The sequence below is a fragment of the Cupressus sempervirens genome, chromosome 1 (genome assembly GCF_028749045.1).
Source record: "Cupressus sempervirens isolate cs-2001-9-10 chromosome 1, ASM2874904v1, whole genome shotgun sequence".
NCBI classification, from domain to species: domain Eukaryota; kingdom Viridiplantae; phylum Streptophyta; class Pinopsida; order Cupressales; family Cupressaceae; genus Cupressus; species Cupressus sempervirens.
In genome coordinates this window covers 284,875,968-284,895,091 of record NC_143118.1, presented here as the reverse complement: position 1 = coordinate 284,895,091, position 19,124 = coordinate 284,875,968, and positions in this window count along the sequence as shown.

Sequence of the window (19,124 nt, the reverse complement as noted above, 5' to 3'; positions counted from 1 at the left end):
GTGCATCTAGTAAAATTTACAGTATCCTAAATCTAACCTCCAGATCTAAATCTTGTTTACTTATAGATCCCTTTCAAGTTAAGGAAAGGCTTCTAGATTGTAGACAACATGTGATAGGAATGACGACCCTCCTAAAATTGCCTAGCCTTTGCTAGCTTCGAATCAGGTAAGTGGACCTTGGATCTTGTCAATATAAAGTGCAACATTTCAAAGTTCCAAACATAGCTTAATAGAAGTGTTCAATCTCCTTGATCCAAAACAAAAGTAGGCCTATGCTCTCAACTCCTTCGAGTTGATCAGAATGCTCAACCTTCTGTAAAGATTGATTACAATTGAACAAGGAAAGAATCCACACATAGCATAACTAGGAGCCCTTTTGTTTTTAGTAGTATAAGGGTTGGTGATTAAACCTTTGTTTCTATTGTGTTTAGGGAGCCAAAATAGTAGGGATATGCTTTCACTCTCCTTGAGTGGTTAGATTCCCAAACCTATTTGTGACTTCCATTTCTTGCTTTTCACTAGGTAGGATTATCTAGCCATAGAAAGGCTACCTCAACCCGAGTTGCCTTAGTAGGGCTAGTGAGAGGGATTGCCTCCCAATCTTGTATTCCTAATCAAATGCAAACCACCCATGTTTAGAATATAGCCTTCCTTGACTAGTCCCATAAGGGATTGTGTCAAAGCTCCTTAGCATTGGTGGGAAGCTCTCTATCACAAGAGAGGTAAATCAAAACATAGTTGGTTAAACACTAAGACCCACTAGTCACCAACTTTAGATAACCTTGTTAGGAAGCCATTTTCATCCATTTAAATTTTGTTTTGATCTTACTGCTATCATTCATGTAAGTTCTTTAAACTTAATAAAAAAAATTAGCATAGATCACAATCCTTCCAGAAAGAACTTGAAACTGGTATTAAGAAACCAAGTCCAAGACGAAGACATTGCTGAACAACCCTAAAAGTAGTGCATGTACTACATAAAACAATGATTCTAAACATTCATGTAATGCTTCTAATATTATTATAATGCATATTCCTATTAAATATTACACATGAGCCTTAAAAAAATGCATTTTCCTAGTAGAATGATGCATCTAGATCATTAAACAATGCATATAACAATTAGAATAGCTCATATGAGCATTAAAAAAATGCATATGATCAATTGAACAGTGCATCTGACCAATCTTGTGATGCATCTAAGTAAAAATATAAAATAGAGGCCATCTATGTGCAAAAAAATTGCAAACAAACAAAAAATTTGGATACCCTTTTCCTTGCTAATATTTTACAAAGTCTAAGAAATTCCATACCTAAACGAAAACACATTTCGAAACAAGTAGAGCTACAAACATTATTATCAACCCAATAACTATCATCAGTTCATTTTGCACATCAAGCCAAAAATATTTGGAGACATACATCCATCCCCTACCTAACTTCATGAAGGTGAAACTCATCTTATCAACAGTAGTAAACACCTTGGCCAATCTAGCTTGTTACCACAAACAAATCATAGTCAATAGGAACCCTCACCTTTTGAAAATGCCTAAGAACTATAGGAATCCAATTCACATTTTCATGCCACCACATAAAAAAAGTATAGTGACAAAATTGAAATGATCACTTATATGAGTAAGTGCTAGAATAGCTAGTAGAACCATTAAATGCACAAAACCTCTAAATCTCCTCAAACCTTTTGCAGCAACAAATTGTTCACAGAATGCAGTTATTCACAAGTCACCCTTGTTCAATCGAAACTCAAAATCCATGGCCACAATGGGTTCATCTAACATATGGGATTTCAAGAGTATTCAAACTAAAATTGAATATTTTTAGCAAAATCCTAAACTTGTTGACATCATGGACAAAATACTTGAGAAACATAAGGAACATTATAAAATAGCACTAGCACAACAAGGTGTGAAATTGCCATTCGATTTTGATGTGACCAACTTAAAATGAGACAAAGAAGAGTCACTCCTACACATTGTCACAAAAAAATACAAGAACGCCAAATGGAAATGGAAAGAATGAAGAGAGGAAAACACAAACCACAGAATTTAGCCTTGAAAAGGTGTGTCCTCTCCTATTTAATAAGAACATTACCTTCACACTTTTCCTACAAAATATTTTGATACATTAGATCCACACGACCACCTCAAACAATTCTATACCCTGAGTATGGAATTTTCCCATGACACAACATACCTGATGCAATTGTTCCCTAGAAGCCTTAGTGGGCAAACCATGAAGTGGTTATCCAAGTTACCCTTCAATATCAAAACCTTTGACCAATTGGCTTCTGTGTGCATCTCTCAATATTCCTACAATATCAAAAGGGAAGTTACAATGATTGACTTATGCAACATGAAACAACTTCCTGATGAGTCTTTCAAAAGTTTCTTACAATGGTGGAGACACACATTCGCTAGGTATCACAAAAATATACCTGACAAAGAGAAGACTGGCATCTTCATTAATAGCCTCTCCAAATTGATGAATTACTAGCCCTAACTCCAAGGGCCCAAAGATTTCAAAACTACCTTAGAAAATGCTACTAAGGTGGAAGAGACCTTACTAAATAATGACATCATTAAACTACCAAAAGATGGTAAGGGATTTTCGAAAAACTCCATACAAACTCACAAATTCCTCTGATTGGGCCACTAATAAACAAAAGTCATGGTGGCAAAACAACAACAAGAACACTATTAATTATGGGATGGTCAAATCCAACAATGTCAAACCTCAAACCCAATCCCATATAAACCAATTATATCTTGCTGTCAACAACACTAACCCAATTCACCCCAACAAGACAATGCCCACCCATTCTATCAATGCAATGTAGAAACCCCCTCGAGGACCAATCAACAAGTTTCTTACAATCAAGCTCCCCCTCCCCAAAGATATCAATTTTCTAATATACCCAATGCGTATACTCCTATTAGGGTGTCTTACTAGAGTGCCTTGCAAACCCTCTTGGTTGATGAGCTTATTGTACTTCCTACGGCTAAACCCTATGAACCCCAAGTCAAACCAAAACGGTGGAATGACAAGCACATTTGTGCCTACCATCAAAATAAGGTGCATTTAACAAATAATTTTTTTTCCCTTAATGGGGGCAATCCAAAAATTAATCAATGATGGGGTCATCAAAGTAAACAACCTTAGCAATAATGAAGACCATACGACCTTCAAGAACCCTTTCATGAGTCATGAAAAAGGTGAATCTTCCAAAGCCAATCAGAATGCACCCCTCATACTAAGGTTAATTATGCACACCATTATGACAATACCATTAACATGATTTCTTGCTTTGATGAAACGATAAATATCATCATAATTAAAGATAAAAACAAAAAAAAATTCTCAAAAACCATTACTCGAGGCCAAGCATCTAAAGTTATCATACCAGGACTTGTGACAAATCCTAATCATGCAGTTGCAAGCTCCTCCTTGCCCAAGCATGACCTAGTCAACCAATTACTTAAAACTCCAACCCATATCTCCATTTTTGAACTATTATAGATCTCCCAAAGCATAAAGAAATACTCACTAAAGCCTTAGTACCAAATGATCTAGATGTGAATAGATTTTAGAACATGGTCAGAAACCTAGTCACCCCTCACTCCATATATTTTTCAGCCCAAGATGACATGTCCATCATCCAAGCCCCAAAACTCTCCTTTGCATATTGAAGTCTTTATCCACAAAAATAGAGTTAAGTGATCATTGGTCAATGGTGGAGCAAGCCTCAATATTTGGATGCCCAATCTAGTAAAATACCTAGGGTGTACAAAGGATGTTGTTGATCCAAGAAAGAAAATTACCATCAAAGCTTACGATGATGAGAAAAGATCCTCCAAAGGCATGGTTATTTTTCCAATCAGAGTAGGACTAGTTGTGAAAGAGACTATTTGTCAGGTCTTAGAACTACAATTAACTTATAACATCCTGTTGGGAAGATTGTAGATTCATGACATGTAGGCTATTCCTTCCACTTATCATCGGTGTCTTAAATTTCCTTATATGGGTCAAGAGGTGAGCATACTAGGAGATCAACACTTTTCCCAATATTGTAATTCCCTTATCCCTCTAAACAGGGAAGAAACTGACACACCAATAGATGACATCAACCAATACACAAGTATAGACACTTCATGCTCTACCAACCAAAATAACAACCACTCATCAATGTCAACTAAGGGTAAAGAGAAAGTAGGTTTTTCAGGTCCTTTTGCTCCTTCATCATCATCATCATCATCCAAAGACCCTAAATGGTCACACTACGAAGAAATGGATAGATTGATGAAAGTGTAAATTGCAATGCAAAGGGATGGGCCTGTACTCATCCTCTCTATTCGATCCCCTTCTTTCTCCAAGTTCTCCTAGAAAACTATCATCCACCAAGCCTTATCATGCACATTTTATCAAAGCAAGTAGCACACCTCCATATTCAATGGCAAACATCAGTAAAAAAAACATTGACATCTCCCCTCACTTACATAGAAAGGGTTTTAACCTAATGAAAAAGATGGGATACACTAGAGATGGTCCTTCAGAGAAATGGACATGCATCATTGAACCTCTAATGGCACAATTTAGGTCCAACAAGTCAAAAATGAGGGTAGAATATGATGAATAAGATAAGACATAAACCTCTTTTGAAGCTCATTCTAAGAATAGTGATTACTCCTCTTCCACCTTGGCATGGGTACCTAAACAAAAGGATGGTTGTCGCTAGAAAAAAATTGACATCATAAATGTAAATTTGTCCCTCTCAGGTTCACATCCCACAAAAGAACCAGCTATAAACACTTTTAATAATGAAGATGATGATGATTCCACTAAAAGGGAATTTGAATCATTATCTAAGGAGTCTCTTCACAATAAAGAATGTGATGTTGTTCACATACCCACATCTGATCATTTTTCTACACAAGGAACAACCTCTAGGCTAAGACCCACTTCACCAAGAATTGGGTACAACAGAGCAGCTTAGAAGATGATGAACATGTTGAAGGTTTTCAATTTCAAACCCTATTCCCTAATTTCTTTCCAATAGATGTTGGAGATGACTACTATGAGCCTCTCACAAGCTCTACTTTTTTAGACACTCTAGAAGAAGCTCATGCCATAGATCTAATAGATACAACATATGAGCCATCCAATGAAATCATGTCTTTAAACCCTATCAAACCCTTTCCATATTAAAATCACCACTGCTAGTCCATCCTGAACTCATTAACTAGGATACAATCAATCCTCACCACATCCCTCATTTTCACACTAACCATTGAAGTCTTCATCTACCTTAATGTAGTTGAACCATCTCATCAACAAAGAATAGAAGAAAGACATATAGTCGAGTTTGGTATCAATTACCTCAATCACACTAGAATAGGTCAAGCATTCCACAACCTCAATGATCACTACCAACTTGTGGCTGACCTCAAGAGAAAAATGGAAACAAATAGAAGTGACACATCCTAAGGTGAAAACCCAACTATGGCACCCATGAATGGGGTGATAGATACTTTAACCGAATACTCTGAGGAATGATTGTCCACATTGATTGAACCAATAGAACTAGTCAATGTTGGCATAGAGCAAGAACCAAGGGTCATTTATTTGGCACAATCCTTAAGCATAGAGGAAAGATAGGCATACATCCACTTCTTTGAAGAAAGGAAGATAAACTTTGCATGGTCATCTCAACATTTCTCCAAAGGCCAAGTTAGTAAAACAAAAGCTTAGAAAGATGCATCCCCATATAGCTCTGTTAGTCAAAGCAGAGTTAGAAAAGTTAATCAACACCAATTTCATCTGACCCTTGGCATATGCATCATGGATATCCAACATTGTTTCTATATCAAAGAAGAATGGTAGCATACACATCTGCATTGACTTCCAGGATTTAAACAAAGAATGTCCCAAAGATGATATCCCCCTTCCCAATATTGACACCATTGTTGATCTAACATTCGGTCATTCCATGTTTTCACTCATGGATGAGTTTTCAAGGTATAATTAGATCAAGATAGCACTGGAAGATCAAGAGAAAATAGATTTTACTTGTGTGTGGGGAATGTTTTGTTGGAATGTAATGCCCTTTGGGGTAAATAATGTTTTGGCTACCTATCAATGGGCCATGACCACTATCTTTCACAATATGATGCATATCTTTATGGAAGATTACGTGGATGACATCCTCACCAAATCGCATAGTTGAGAAGAACATCTTCCCATACTAGACAAGATATTCACCCACCTAGAAGCATTCAAAGTTAGGCTCAATCCCAAGAAATGTTCTTTTAGTGTCAAATTAGGCAAGCTCCTAGGATACATTATCTCGGCCAAAGGGATAGAAGTTGACCTTGAAAGGGTACAAGACATAATTAGTATGCCACCTCCAAAGGACTTGATTTGGTTATGCTCTCCTAAATGTAGGCTTCAATTAGTTTGTTGATTCATTTCTCAGTTGGTAGAAAATTGTATACCTTTCACACAATTGCTACACAAAGATATAAATTTTAAGTGGGATGACTAGTGCCAGAAGGCTTTTGACTTACTCAAAACCTACTTGATGAATCTACCCATGTTGGTACCTCTTGTATCACACAAACCTTTGTTATTGTACATTTCTATAATGAACAAATCAATCAGAGCCCTCCTAGCACTAGAAAATGACCAAAGAAAAGTATAGACTATCTATTACATCAGTCATACCTTGGTCAATTATGAGCTCAATTACTTTTTTATTGAAAAGGCTTGTCTAGCCATAGTTTTTGCTTCTGAAAAGCTATGTCACTACCTTCTAACACACAAAGTCAAGCTCATATCCAAAATCAACCCCCTTAAATGCCTTCTTAGCAAAATAGCATTATTTGGTTGATTGACTAAATGGGTGATGATCCTAAGAGAGTTTGACATTGAGTATGTTGATAGAAAGGTAATAAAAGGGTGGGCCATTGCCAATAAATTGGTAGATGCACCTATAGAGAGTTCAAGTCCTATCCTAGTGGATTTCCCAAATATGCACATTATTTAGACAGAGCCAGTAATGTGGAAATTCTATTTTGTTGGTTCCTACACACACCATGGATCAAGCACCTATATCTTGTTCATCATGTCACTAGGTGTTACCCTCCATAGGTCTTACAAAATAATTTTCCCCTATACCAACAACATGGCAAAATATGAAGCTTTGGTCTTGGGTCTCAAGCTAGCTTTAGAATGAAAACTAACAACACTAAAGGTTTATGGAGACTCCCAGTTGATCATCAACCAAGTCATTGACATTTATCAGACCAAAGATGAAAAATTATTGCCTTAAAAATATATGGTTGACACACTCAAGGCATGTTTTGTTCATATTACTTTTGAACAAATTATTAGAGAGAAAAATAGAGCAGTAGATGTTATGGCCACCTTGGCCTCCTTACTCCAGCTCCCAAAGTAGCATGAGCAATATGAGTTCTTAGTAGAAGAGGTGGTTCATCCCACATTTATTCAACTTGATTCCCTTATCATTTTCCACTTAGACACTCCCAATTCCCTTTGGTATAACCCCATCATCACCTACCTCCATGATAATACCATTCTATTTGACATTTCATGTAACCAAAAGTGAAATTTCATTCAAAAAATCTCATGTTACACTTTGGTGGTTGATATGTTGTATAGGAAAGGTCTTGATGCTACTTTATTTAGATATATAAAAAAGGATGAGTCTAGAGTCACTCTTTAGGAAGTCCATGCAGGGATTTGTGGGTCACACTCCAATGGGTTTACACTAGTGAAAAATATTCTTAGAATGGGCTATTTTTGGCCAACCATGAAAAATGATTCTATCAACCATGTCAAAACTTGCAAAAAATGTCAAATCCATGGCAACCTTGTTCATGCACCAGCCCAAGAGCTCAACCCTTTGGCCACACCATGGTCTTTATATCAATGGGGCTTTGATTTAATTGGAGCCATCCATCTGCCTTCCTCTTGCAAACATAAGTGGATTATCACTACCATAAAATACTTCACCAAGTGGGTCTAAGTGGGACCACTTGCTGACTCTACGGGAAAAATATCTCTTCTTTCATTCTAAACCATATCATTTGTTAGTTTGGCATACCTCATTCCATCCTCACAGACAATGTCGTGTACTTTAAAAATCAAATAATTGATGAATTATGTGAAAAGTTTTGCATTATACATCACTCTTCATCAATTTATTATCCCCAAGGCAATGGCCAAGTAGAGGCCACCAAAAAAACCATTATCAACATCCTCAAAAGAATTGTCAATGATATTGGTAGAGATTGGCACTTATAGTTGAACCCCACCCTATGGGCCTATAGGATGAGTGTTAAGACACCTACATGTGTGCATCCTTCTCCTTGGTTTATTGTTGTGAAGCTATGCTCCCCTTAGAAGTTGAGATCCCATCCTTGAGAGTAACTCTCTGAGACATCTTGTCAAATGAGGATTATAGAGTGGCCCATCTAGAGCAGCTAGAATTATTAGAATAACATTAACTTGTAGCACATGAACACCTCAAAGTGTATCAAAATAGGTTATCAATATATTACAACAAAAAGGTCAAATCCTATATTTTTCAAATTGGTGACCTAGTGCTCCAAGAAAACCCTAAGAACCAAGTGGCTAGAGAAAAGAAAGGAAAGTGAGAAGCCAATTGGATTGGTCCTTACATTATTATAGAGTCCTTTGGGATTGGTAATTACAAAATTTTAGATTGTGATGGAAGAGACCTAATAGTAACCAATAATAGCATCCATCTAAAGAGATTTTATGTCTAGAGCCTTAAGAAACACACCAAAAATAATAAAAAATCAAAAACTCAAAAATAAATAAATAAATAAAAATTGGTAGAAAAGAAGTGAGAATGCCACCCTTTGGTTGAAAAGGTGCAAGAGACAACACCTTTTGACTTCCTTGAACAACACAAGTTCTTCAATGTTGAAAAATAGTCAAGAAAATCATCAAGTAACTGCCTCTGGATAAATTTTTCTTGTTTGACACTCATCTAGCATAGTTAAATTAATTTCACACATACCCAATTGAGGAACACTTGGAGGTCAAAGTTCTATGCTTCTTTGGCATCAGATGTAGTTCATAGCACTAGAAACAACTAGTATGACAACAACAAAGGGGAGCACAACAAATACGACAAAATAGGGAGTTTGATTATGTATTAAGATATCATAGACATGAATTATAGGAAAATCAATACACATCTCAGCTATCCACCTTGACCAAGGATCGCCAATGCTTATTTTAGCCCTCATTCGACCCATTTGATGTTCCAAACTCCTTTCAATCTCCCCTTCCCTGCCACCCTGCATCCCAACTATCACCATTCACGCCCATGTTCTTTCCTTTTTGGCCCATTTTTGGTCTCCCTACCTATTTAGGTGCCTCACATGGCCCTGGATACCCCCGTATTCCAACAAATCTCACTTACATCCTCATTCCACTCTAAAAATTTTTGTAATCATCTAAAATTACAAAAAAAATTCAAAAATTACCAAAAGTACCCAAAAAAATTTTAAAAATGCCAAAAATTACCAAAAAATTCAAAAATTGCCTAAAATTTCCAAAAAAATTTAAAAATTTTCCAAAATTATCTATAAAAAAAAATTCAAATTCTGCTAAAGGCATTCAAAAGGAGGTAATAATTATTGAACATAGCCACAAATGCTTGAAAAATTAACAACACCCCAAAATTCTTGTCAAAACGTGCCTCACTTTAGCTCAATTAGGCTATGCAATAGGACATAAAATATTTTGAACCCAACACGCCTCGTCAATATTAAGTAGTAGTGTAGTAATGTCCTAAAACATTTCGCTAGAATTTGGAAAATCTGGCACAAGGTGGATAATGCAAGAGGTGCCCCCATTTCCCTCCTCTTAATACAAGCAACATTCCCATAAGATCATTAGTCTTATTTATGTTGTAGTGGCCAAGAATAGTCTAGCCCCCTTCAACAAATATATAAATGTTATCTTGAAAGCCTAGATATTTGGTGAACTCTTTCATCCTCACTTAACTGGGGGCATAGAATAAGCGTAGCGTGAGAGCTTGGCCCCTCCTTAAGTGCCTTTTGAGGCCCCAAATGCCGTTTTTAGGCCCCTCCAGTACCTTTTTCGGCACAAAATTCCTTTTTAGGCCCAAGTGTCCTTTTTAGACCCCTCCAACACCTTTTTAGGCCCCTCCAGTACCTTTTTAGGCCTAAGCACCTTTTTTTAGGCCCAAAACACCTTGTTCTGGCCCTTAAAACACCTTTTTCAAGGCTCAAGTGTCCTTTTCGGACCCCTCAAGTTCCTTTATAGGTTTGAAGCACCTTCTTTTAGGCCCTTTAAGTGGCTTTATCAAGGCCCAAGTGTCCTTTTTGAACCCCTCTAGCACTGTTTTAGGCCCAAACTACCTTTTTTAGGCACTCAAAGCACCTTTTTCGAGGCCGAAGTGTCCTTTTCAAACCCCTCTAGCACCTTTTTAGGCCCAAATGCCTTTTATAGGCCTTGATTGGCCTTATAATTATCTATAATGGCTATCAATATACACAAAATTATGCCTTACACATTGCGACTCCCCATATATTGCATAAATATGTATTCCTCGTCCATTGCAAGCTCACATAGACATTCCCGCCTACCAGTAATGGTTATCCTTACTATACAAATCATATTTTTCCCACTTTTATAGAGATAAAACCATTCCAATATTTGTCACAAAAGACAAAAACATTCAAATACCTATCAAAAATACAAAAACATTTACATATTCCACAAAACACAAAATATCCAAATATATTTCAAAAATACCAACCATACACATAATGATGCATTACAATCAACAAATGTTGTCCCTTTGATCACCACAACAAAAAGCAGAAACTTTTTATTCTCCTATGGCGGCAATGACAAAATTACATTCAAATAGTGTCTAGCAAATCTGTTATTATGGCCTCCCTAGGGGAGGTGGTAGGACAGGGTGTCTTATTAGTGATGTCTCTTCTAGCCTGCATTTAGAGGACAAAGCCCCTAGTGTCAATCCTCTACATACTCACACCGCATCCATGGGAATTAGAAACCTCCCACCACATAGTTGCATGTTCAGCAGCTATGTAAATTCCCTATCCATGAACTAAATCTCTCACCTATCCTCATTTGGGAATACCTAATAATAATGTCCCATCCAATAAGTAGCTTCCTGGTATACCTTTGCCGATCGATGCATGTCCATGAACACATTCTCCACTAGATTTTTTACACCTAGTGCAGTGATTACTTGTTTGGCCACATCCCACTCCTGTTGCATCTGATCAGTCACCATTCACCAATGCTCCACATTTTCTTTTGCCTCACCCAAATGCTATTGGAATTGTCTCACCTTCCCCTTTCTTAATGATAACCACTCCTATAACTTCAATGCTAGAGTGTTTTATTTTGCAATCACCTCCCTAAATGACTCAGACTGTGACTATAGTAACACTAGTTCATTCTAAGTGCTCTCTAAACCTCCTTGCACCATCTTTAGAGATTCCTACAACTGCTGAGCCTATGAGCACTTTGCTTGCATTCCCACATCAATTCCCTCTACTCATGCATGTTCCATGCATAGTTCCATTTCTAGTGATTTTACCTATGCCCACTCTACCTCCACCACTACTGACAGCCATCTCACCTCTATTTGCACCCCATCTTCATGTGCCTTCTCCATCAATCCCAACAAAAATGTAACCTCCTTTTCTACATTCTCCACTCAAACTCTCTTGATGGATAACATTCCCCATAAATCCTCATGATGATTGATCTCTGCCTCCCACCTCTAGCCATGGCTTATCCACATTTACACTGGTCATTCCCCCTTCTATTGTCCCTTGTTCTGGTGTCCTAAGATTAATAAACCGATGTGTTTTTATTACAACCTCACCCCCACTAATGCATCCCACATCCTTCAGAGCTTCTCCTATGGACTTTTTAGGAGATTTTATCTCCCCCACCTCCTCCTTTACTCTTGAAATACTCTTTTTCATCGTAGGTGGACTATTCTCCACCTGTGTCATTAGCTCAAGTCATCTAATATCACCTATAACACATGTTATGCTATACTCCCCAACAACATTATTAAAGCCAACAAGGGTATATCCTCTACCCTAATCTTGAGCTCTTTGGGTTGTGCTGACCCTTGTCCTACCTAACTTGACTCACTTGGCCGTAAAATTAATACTTGGAGTTCTGACTAATCCACCAACTCCTCAAAGGTTTTCCAAATGTGCTTCACTCTTTGCCCTTGCCTCATCTATCTTCCTTGGCTAGCATCACCCTCTTGCTACAACTGATCTGGTGAGCTCGACAAACTTTTACTTACATGATTCCTACAATTCTCAATATATCCAATAATTGCATTCTACTCTTCACCTCACATTGTTCCATTCCCATTTTATCCACTTATAGCTATCACTCACTCGAGACCGGTTCTTTACTAGCCTTCCATGTATCTACTCTTTGAACCCTGCTGCACTAGTACTTGGTACACTTGATCCTTGGTTTTGACATTCAACCACCCTAATTCTCACCAATGCACATGGCCTAGCAAAATCCAATGCTAAATCACCATTGACACATTCTATGCTTTCTCATCTACTTGGTATGACAGTTGCTCCCTGGCATAACTGAACAAACTCGATACTATTATGGACAACTAGAAGCATGCCTAGTCCACAAATAATGGTTTTCTACACTATCATGTGCTTTTAGCATCTCAATGATGTGATTGTTAAAGTCATGATATTTTTATTGGTTTTTCACTATTTAACTCCAATGATCCTTTGGTTTTACACTTTATTGGTGTTACTTGTAAGTGCCTCCTCTCATTTGGAGAGTCATGTCTACCTCGACCAATTTTGTGCACTATCTTAGGTGAAGTTTTTTCTTTGACATGTGACTGTTTGCATACCTATTTTTATTCTTCTCTTGTTATAGTTTTTGTTTTTTGGTAGTTTTCATATTTTCATGTACATTTTTCATCTCTGCTGGTACATCTTGACATGACATCATATTCATATCTCTATAGCTGAGCTAATGGTGGTTACACTTAGTCACTTTTTATCACATTCTCTATGATGACAATTAGTTTGCATCTCTTTAAAAAGTGACAGTTAGTTGCATTCATCTAGTTTACATTTTCATCTTGGGTTCCTTAAAAGTAAATGGTTAGCACATAAATCAAGACTACAGTTCATGACATCACCCAATAAAATCATGATTGGTTATCCAATAATAGGCACCAACATCAATATCTAGACAAGCTTTTAGTGCTCCACTATCATGGACTTTGTCTCCTCATAGTATCTCCACCATGCATCCCACTTCATTATTTCACACCACCATCTTATATTTTCATCCCACCTATTGTGTTACATGGCTTTTGAATCTCAAACCATTCTGGTCACTATTGCCTTGTATCAAATTTAATTCCTTAGCACACCCATCATCTACTACATCCCGTGGTTTTAGAATCTCAAACAATCTCATCTTATCACATCCCACTTCATTTCCTTTCCATCTATCATTAGTTACTATATTCATCCCATTCCCTTCCATTTCATTTCTTTCCATATCATAGTTCATTTCATTTTATTTTGTCTCCCCTATTTTCCTACATCTATGACTTGCATTTCGTGTTCATCATCACATTACCTTTGTTCCATGCATTTCATCTCTTTCATCTTGTGGCTTTTGAATCTCAAAAGTTCATGTCCCATCTCATCACTTTCAAATCTCAGCCAATTTCATCTCCTTCCATATTTCACTTGTATTCACATTCATTGGTCACACTACCTTTTCTCCCATTTTTCATTTATCATATCATATCATTTCATCCCATCTACAAATTTTCATTTTTTTCATATTTCTCATTTCATCATGTTCCATTCCATGACGCTTTGCTACAAATTTGTTCACTTACATTTTATTTCCATCTTCATACCATTACATTAGATTGCATTACATCACAAAAAATTTCACTTCATTAGATATCATTACATTACATTGCATTACATTCACTTTTATTCCATTCCATACAATCCTATTTAATAGCATCTCATATCATATTTCCTCTCATTACATCATATTATTTTCATTTCCTCACCCTTTCATCACATTTATCATTCACTTACCAATTCCATTTCATTTCATTACATTAGCCCTAGTCATTTCATCACATAATATTTCTTGCATTAGATATTTCATTTCATTTCATGGCACCGCCATATCATTTCATTCATTAGACATTTCATTCCACTTTATTACCTATTTCAATTTATTCCATTTTATTATCCATCTCATTTCATATCATGTCATCACATATCATTTCATTCATTATACATTTCATTATCTATTTCATTTTGTTACCTATTTCAATCCATTACCTATTGCATTTTATTCCATTTCATTCCCTATTTCATTTTATTTCATTTCATTACCAATTTCAATCTATTCCCATTGCATTTCATTCCATATCATTACCTATTTCATTTCATTTCATTTTTTACCTATTTCAATCCATTACCTATTGCATTTCATTACCTATTGCATTTTATTCCATTTCATCACCTATTACATTTCATTCCATTTCATTAACTATTTCATTTTATTCTATTTCATTACCTATTGCATTTTATTCCATTTCATCACCTATTGCATTTTATTCCATTTTAGTCCCTGTTTCATTTTATTTCATTTTGTTACCTATTCCAATCCATTTGCTATTGCATTTCATTACCTATTGCATTTCATTTCATTTCATTACCTATTTCATTTTACTTCATTTCATTTCATTTCATTACCAGTCTCATTTCATTTTATTTCATTCCCTCACATTGCATCTCATTACATATCATCTCTTTTCCACATTTCATCACATTTTTATCACATTTTCATTACATTACCACCCCATTCATCTCATTACAATTCATTTTTCAAAATTCATTCCATTACATTACATTACAAACCAATTTATTACATCACATTACATCATGTTACATTTCATTTTATTACATCACATTACATCATGTCACATTTCATTATATTCCATTTTATTACATTCCATTATGACAAATTTCATTACATCATATTTTATTTTTACCATATTTCATTTCATGTCATTACATTCATAGTATCACATCACTTTTTTATTACATCATTAGGGATATATCATCTATTCTAAAATCATTTCCCATATTTCATGCTACATTAATCATTCACATATATATACACACATCTGCATCCACTCCTACCATAACCATCAAATCAAACAATCACATGCATACACAAGTCCATGATATAACAAGTACACACATTTGAAAAAATAATAATCAAACAATACATCTAAAGGCCAAAATCCACATGAATATCATATAAATTGTACCAACAAGAACATCCAAATGATTGCATAATGTGAACATCAATAAGTCACACATGTCTATTCGTATAAACATCGAAAAGTACATCGACATAAATATCAAATGAGCCTCAAAAGAATAATCATACATAATGAGGCATATGGTCACAACACATAATATACACTCATCCATGAGTAGCTTCTTGATCTAATGGTCCCTACTCACTAGGGGCACTTGTCCCCTCTCAAAGCACTTGCTCTATCACATCTATCGATAGTGCAACCTGTCCAATCACAATAGTCTGATTCATCCATGCTCCATTTTTCCTTTGTGGTGATGGTGGTAGTGGCTATTGGATACAATTGTTCAATTTTGTTTTATCTTTGATGTTACACAAATGTCATATTAGTTATCAGTCAGAGTCTGTCGAGCTCAATTGGTTAGCAAGGCAAAAGACAGAGTCTACCGAGCTCAGAAGGTTAGCAAAGAAGGTTTAAATTGTCTACTAAGTATTCTTAGATTTTACCTTGTGTAGATAGTTGTTACCAAGCTTTCAAGGTTTGCAAAGGAAATTCAGTGTCTACTAAGCTCACTCAATCATCAAAGAAAATGTGGTAGAAAATAGTGTCTACCAAGCTCTCATGATTAGCAAAGGAAGTTTAGTTCTTACCGAGTTCACTCAACAGCCAAAGGTTTTCATAGTGTTAACCAAGTTGAGATGATTAACTCAAGAAATTATTTTTGGAACAGTGTTTACCAAGCAAGGTCGACCAATGAAGGATTTCATTGTTTTAGGAAATAAATTTTAGTTGTTTAAATGTAATACTTGTAGAAGATTGATGTATGGTTTATTGGTAAATGTAACTTGTAAATGTGCCAACTTGATAATCTAAATGGTATATATAAGAGTTCAAGTTATGAATTCTAAGTGTGTGATGGATTTGATGTTATATGAATGTGAAGGAGGACTAATTATTGTGAGAGAAAATTTTCAAGGATGACTAGAGATCATTGAGGAGCAACAAAGCTATATTTAATCAAGGAGGATCTAATGGTGCATAATAGAGATATGAACTCAGAAAATTTAGTTACATCTCATTTAGGTCACTTATTGTTACTTTCTCACCATTGTAGCAATATTTCCTAAATATGTTAACAGAGTTGGTTTAACAACCATTTTATAAATCCTCTAACAAGGTGGACACTTCAGTTAAATTGTTCTAAAGACCTCTAGCAAGGCCACTTTTAACAGGTTGATTAAATCCTCTAACAAGTTCACACCTAATAGTGTGTTTTGTAACCTTTAACAAGGTTGGCTCCTAATAGGGCTTACTTTAGAAGAGTGAAAGTTGGTAGCTAGTTACTTGGTGGTTTTTCCCATATTGGGTTTCCACATTAAATCTAGTGTCTCATGTGTTCATGTTATTTACTTTTGCATGGATGTTAATAATTGTGAATGATTAAGGATCAGTAACAAGTTAATCAACCGAGTTACAACATTTTTTTGAGTCTTTAACGAGTGGCACTAGTAACTAGTTATTTAAAGACATCTAAGGGATCTATGGTTTTGTTTTTGTAGTAATTGATTCACCCCACCTCTCAGTTACTCCATATATATTTCCAACAATTGGTATCAAAGCTTTTGGTGCTTGTAGGAAAAAATTTCAAGGATCTAAGCTAAAGATCAAGATGTCTTACAAGAGGGAAATTAAAAAACTTAATAGGGACAATTTCTTAGCATGGCATGGATTGATGAGACTTCCTCTAGTTTCTATTGGTGATATCAGACTAAAGTACGTTGATGAAAAATATGTAGAACCTATTGGTACATTATCTGTTAATGATATTGCTGAAAAGAAGACTCACAACAACATGATGATAGATATTGCATTTGCCCTAAGTTATAAAGAGTTTGATGATATCAAGGAATGAAAAACTACCTTTGAAATGTAAAACAAGCTGAAAGCGATCTATGGAGGCAATGATAATGTGAGAAGAGCCAAAGCTGAAAGTTTAAGAGGTCAGTTTGATCAAATGAGGATGAGAGAGGATGAAAACATAGAAAAATATGTTGAAAGAGTTAAAGCAAGTGTCAATACAATCAAAGCATCTAGAGGAGATATCAAAGAGGAAAGAGTTATAAGAAAATTTCTTAGAACACTGCTTCCCATTTATGCAATCAGAGTTTCTACAATTCAAGAAAGAATATTTGAAGCAAATAATAAGATAAATTTAGAGGCCATAGTTGAAAGATTGACTACATTCGAGCTAGATAACTATGATAATTATGTTCCAACTACCAAGAACATTGAATTAGCATTTGAAGCCAAGCTTTCACTCAAGGAGAAAAGAAAGAAGATAAAGGATTCTCAGTCAGACAGTGATGAAGAATCAGAATAGAGTTCTAGTAGTGATATTGAGGTGGTTGAAGCTCTACTAGCAAGCAAATATTCAAGAGGTAAAGAGAAATAAAAAGGTAAGGTTCCTCTAATCTATTTTTCTTGTGAAGAAATTGGACATATTGTTGCTAGGTGCCCAAATAAGTAAAACAAGGATGAGAAGAAAGGTCACAAGTGCAATGGCAAGAAAGACTTCAAATCATTCAAAGAAAAAGGTAAGAAAACATGTTTCATGGCTAAAGATTCTAATGATTTTGATGATGAAGAAGATGAAATTGTTTACATTGTTGTAAAGGATGAGTCTGATAATGATGAGGAAATGGCACTTATTTCTCATGTGAGAAAAAATGATACATGGATTATAGATAGTGCTTGTTCTCATCACATGATTGGTGATAAAACTAAATTTGAACATTTTGAAGACTATGATGGTGGGAGTGTAAGGTTTGGTAATAATGAACCTTGTTGCATAAAAGGAAAAGGAATAATCTCACTAACCAAAGAACTTTTATGTGATAATGCATATTGGGTAGAAGGACTAAAACACAATTTGTTGAGTGTGGCATAGCTACTCAATAATGGATTCAAAGTGGAATTGATGCATGGGAAGGCAAGACTGCTAGATGGAAAAGGAAAGCTGATTTGATTAGGCACTTAAACTAAAGGTAACTTGTTCTATCTTGAACTTGGTGAATGTTCATGTTTTATTGCTCAAGTTGAAGAAAGTTGGTTATGGCATAGAAGGTTGTGTCATGTGAATTTTGACAACTTGGTGAAAATAAGTAAATTTAGGAAAGTAAGAGGCATTCCTAACATAAAGAAACTTGAGGTTGGTTTATGCAAGAATTGTCAAATTGGCAAGATGGGAAAGACTAGCTTTAAAAGTAAAAACTATCAGTCTGAAGAAGTTTTAGAAATTGTGCATGCTGATTTGTGTGCACCTATTGGAATTGAAAGTTATACTGGTGAAAATTTCTTCATTCTTTTTGTTGATGATTACTCAAGAATGATGACTATCATGTACTTAAGAAAGAAATCAGAAGCATTTGAAAAGTTCAAATGGTATTTGGCTAGAGTAGAGAAGGAAACAGGCAAAATACTAAAATGTTTGAGGTTAGACAGAGGTGGTGAATTCATTTCACATGAGTTCAATAACTTTTTCATTGAAAAGGGAATCTAAAGGCAAGTTTTAGCACCTAAAACTCCTGAAAAAAATAGAATAGCTAAAAGAAGGAATAGATCTATCATGGATTGTGCAAGAACCATATTGGTTGAAAAGAGCATTGCTATCAAA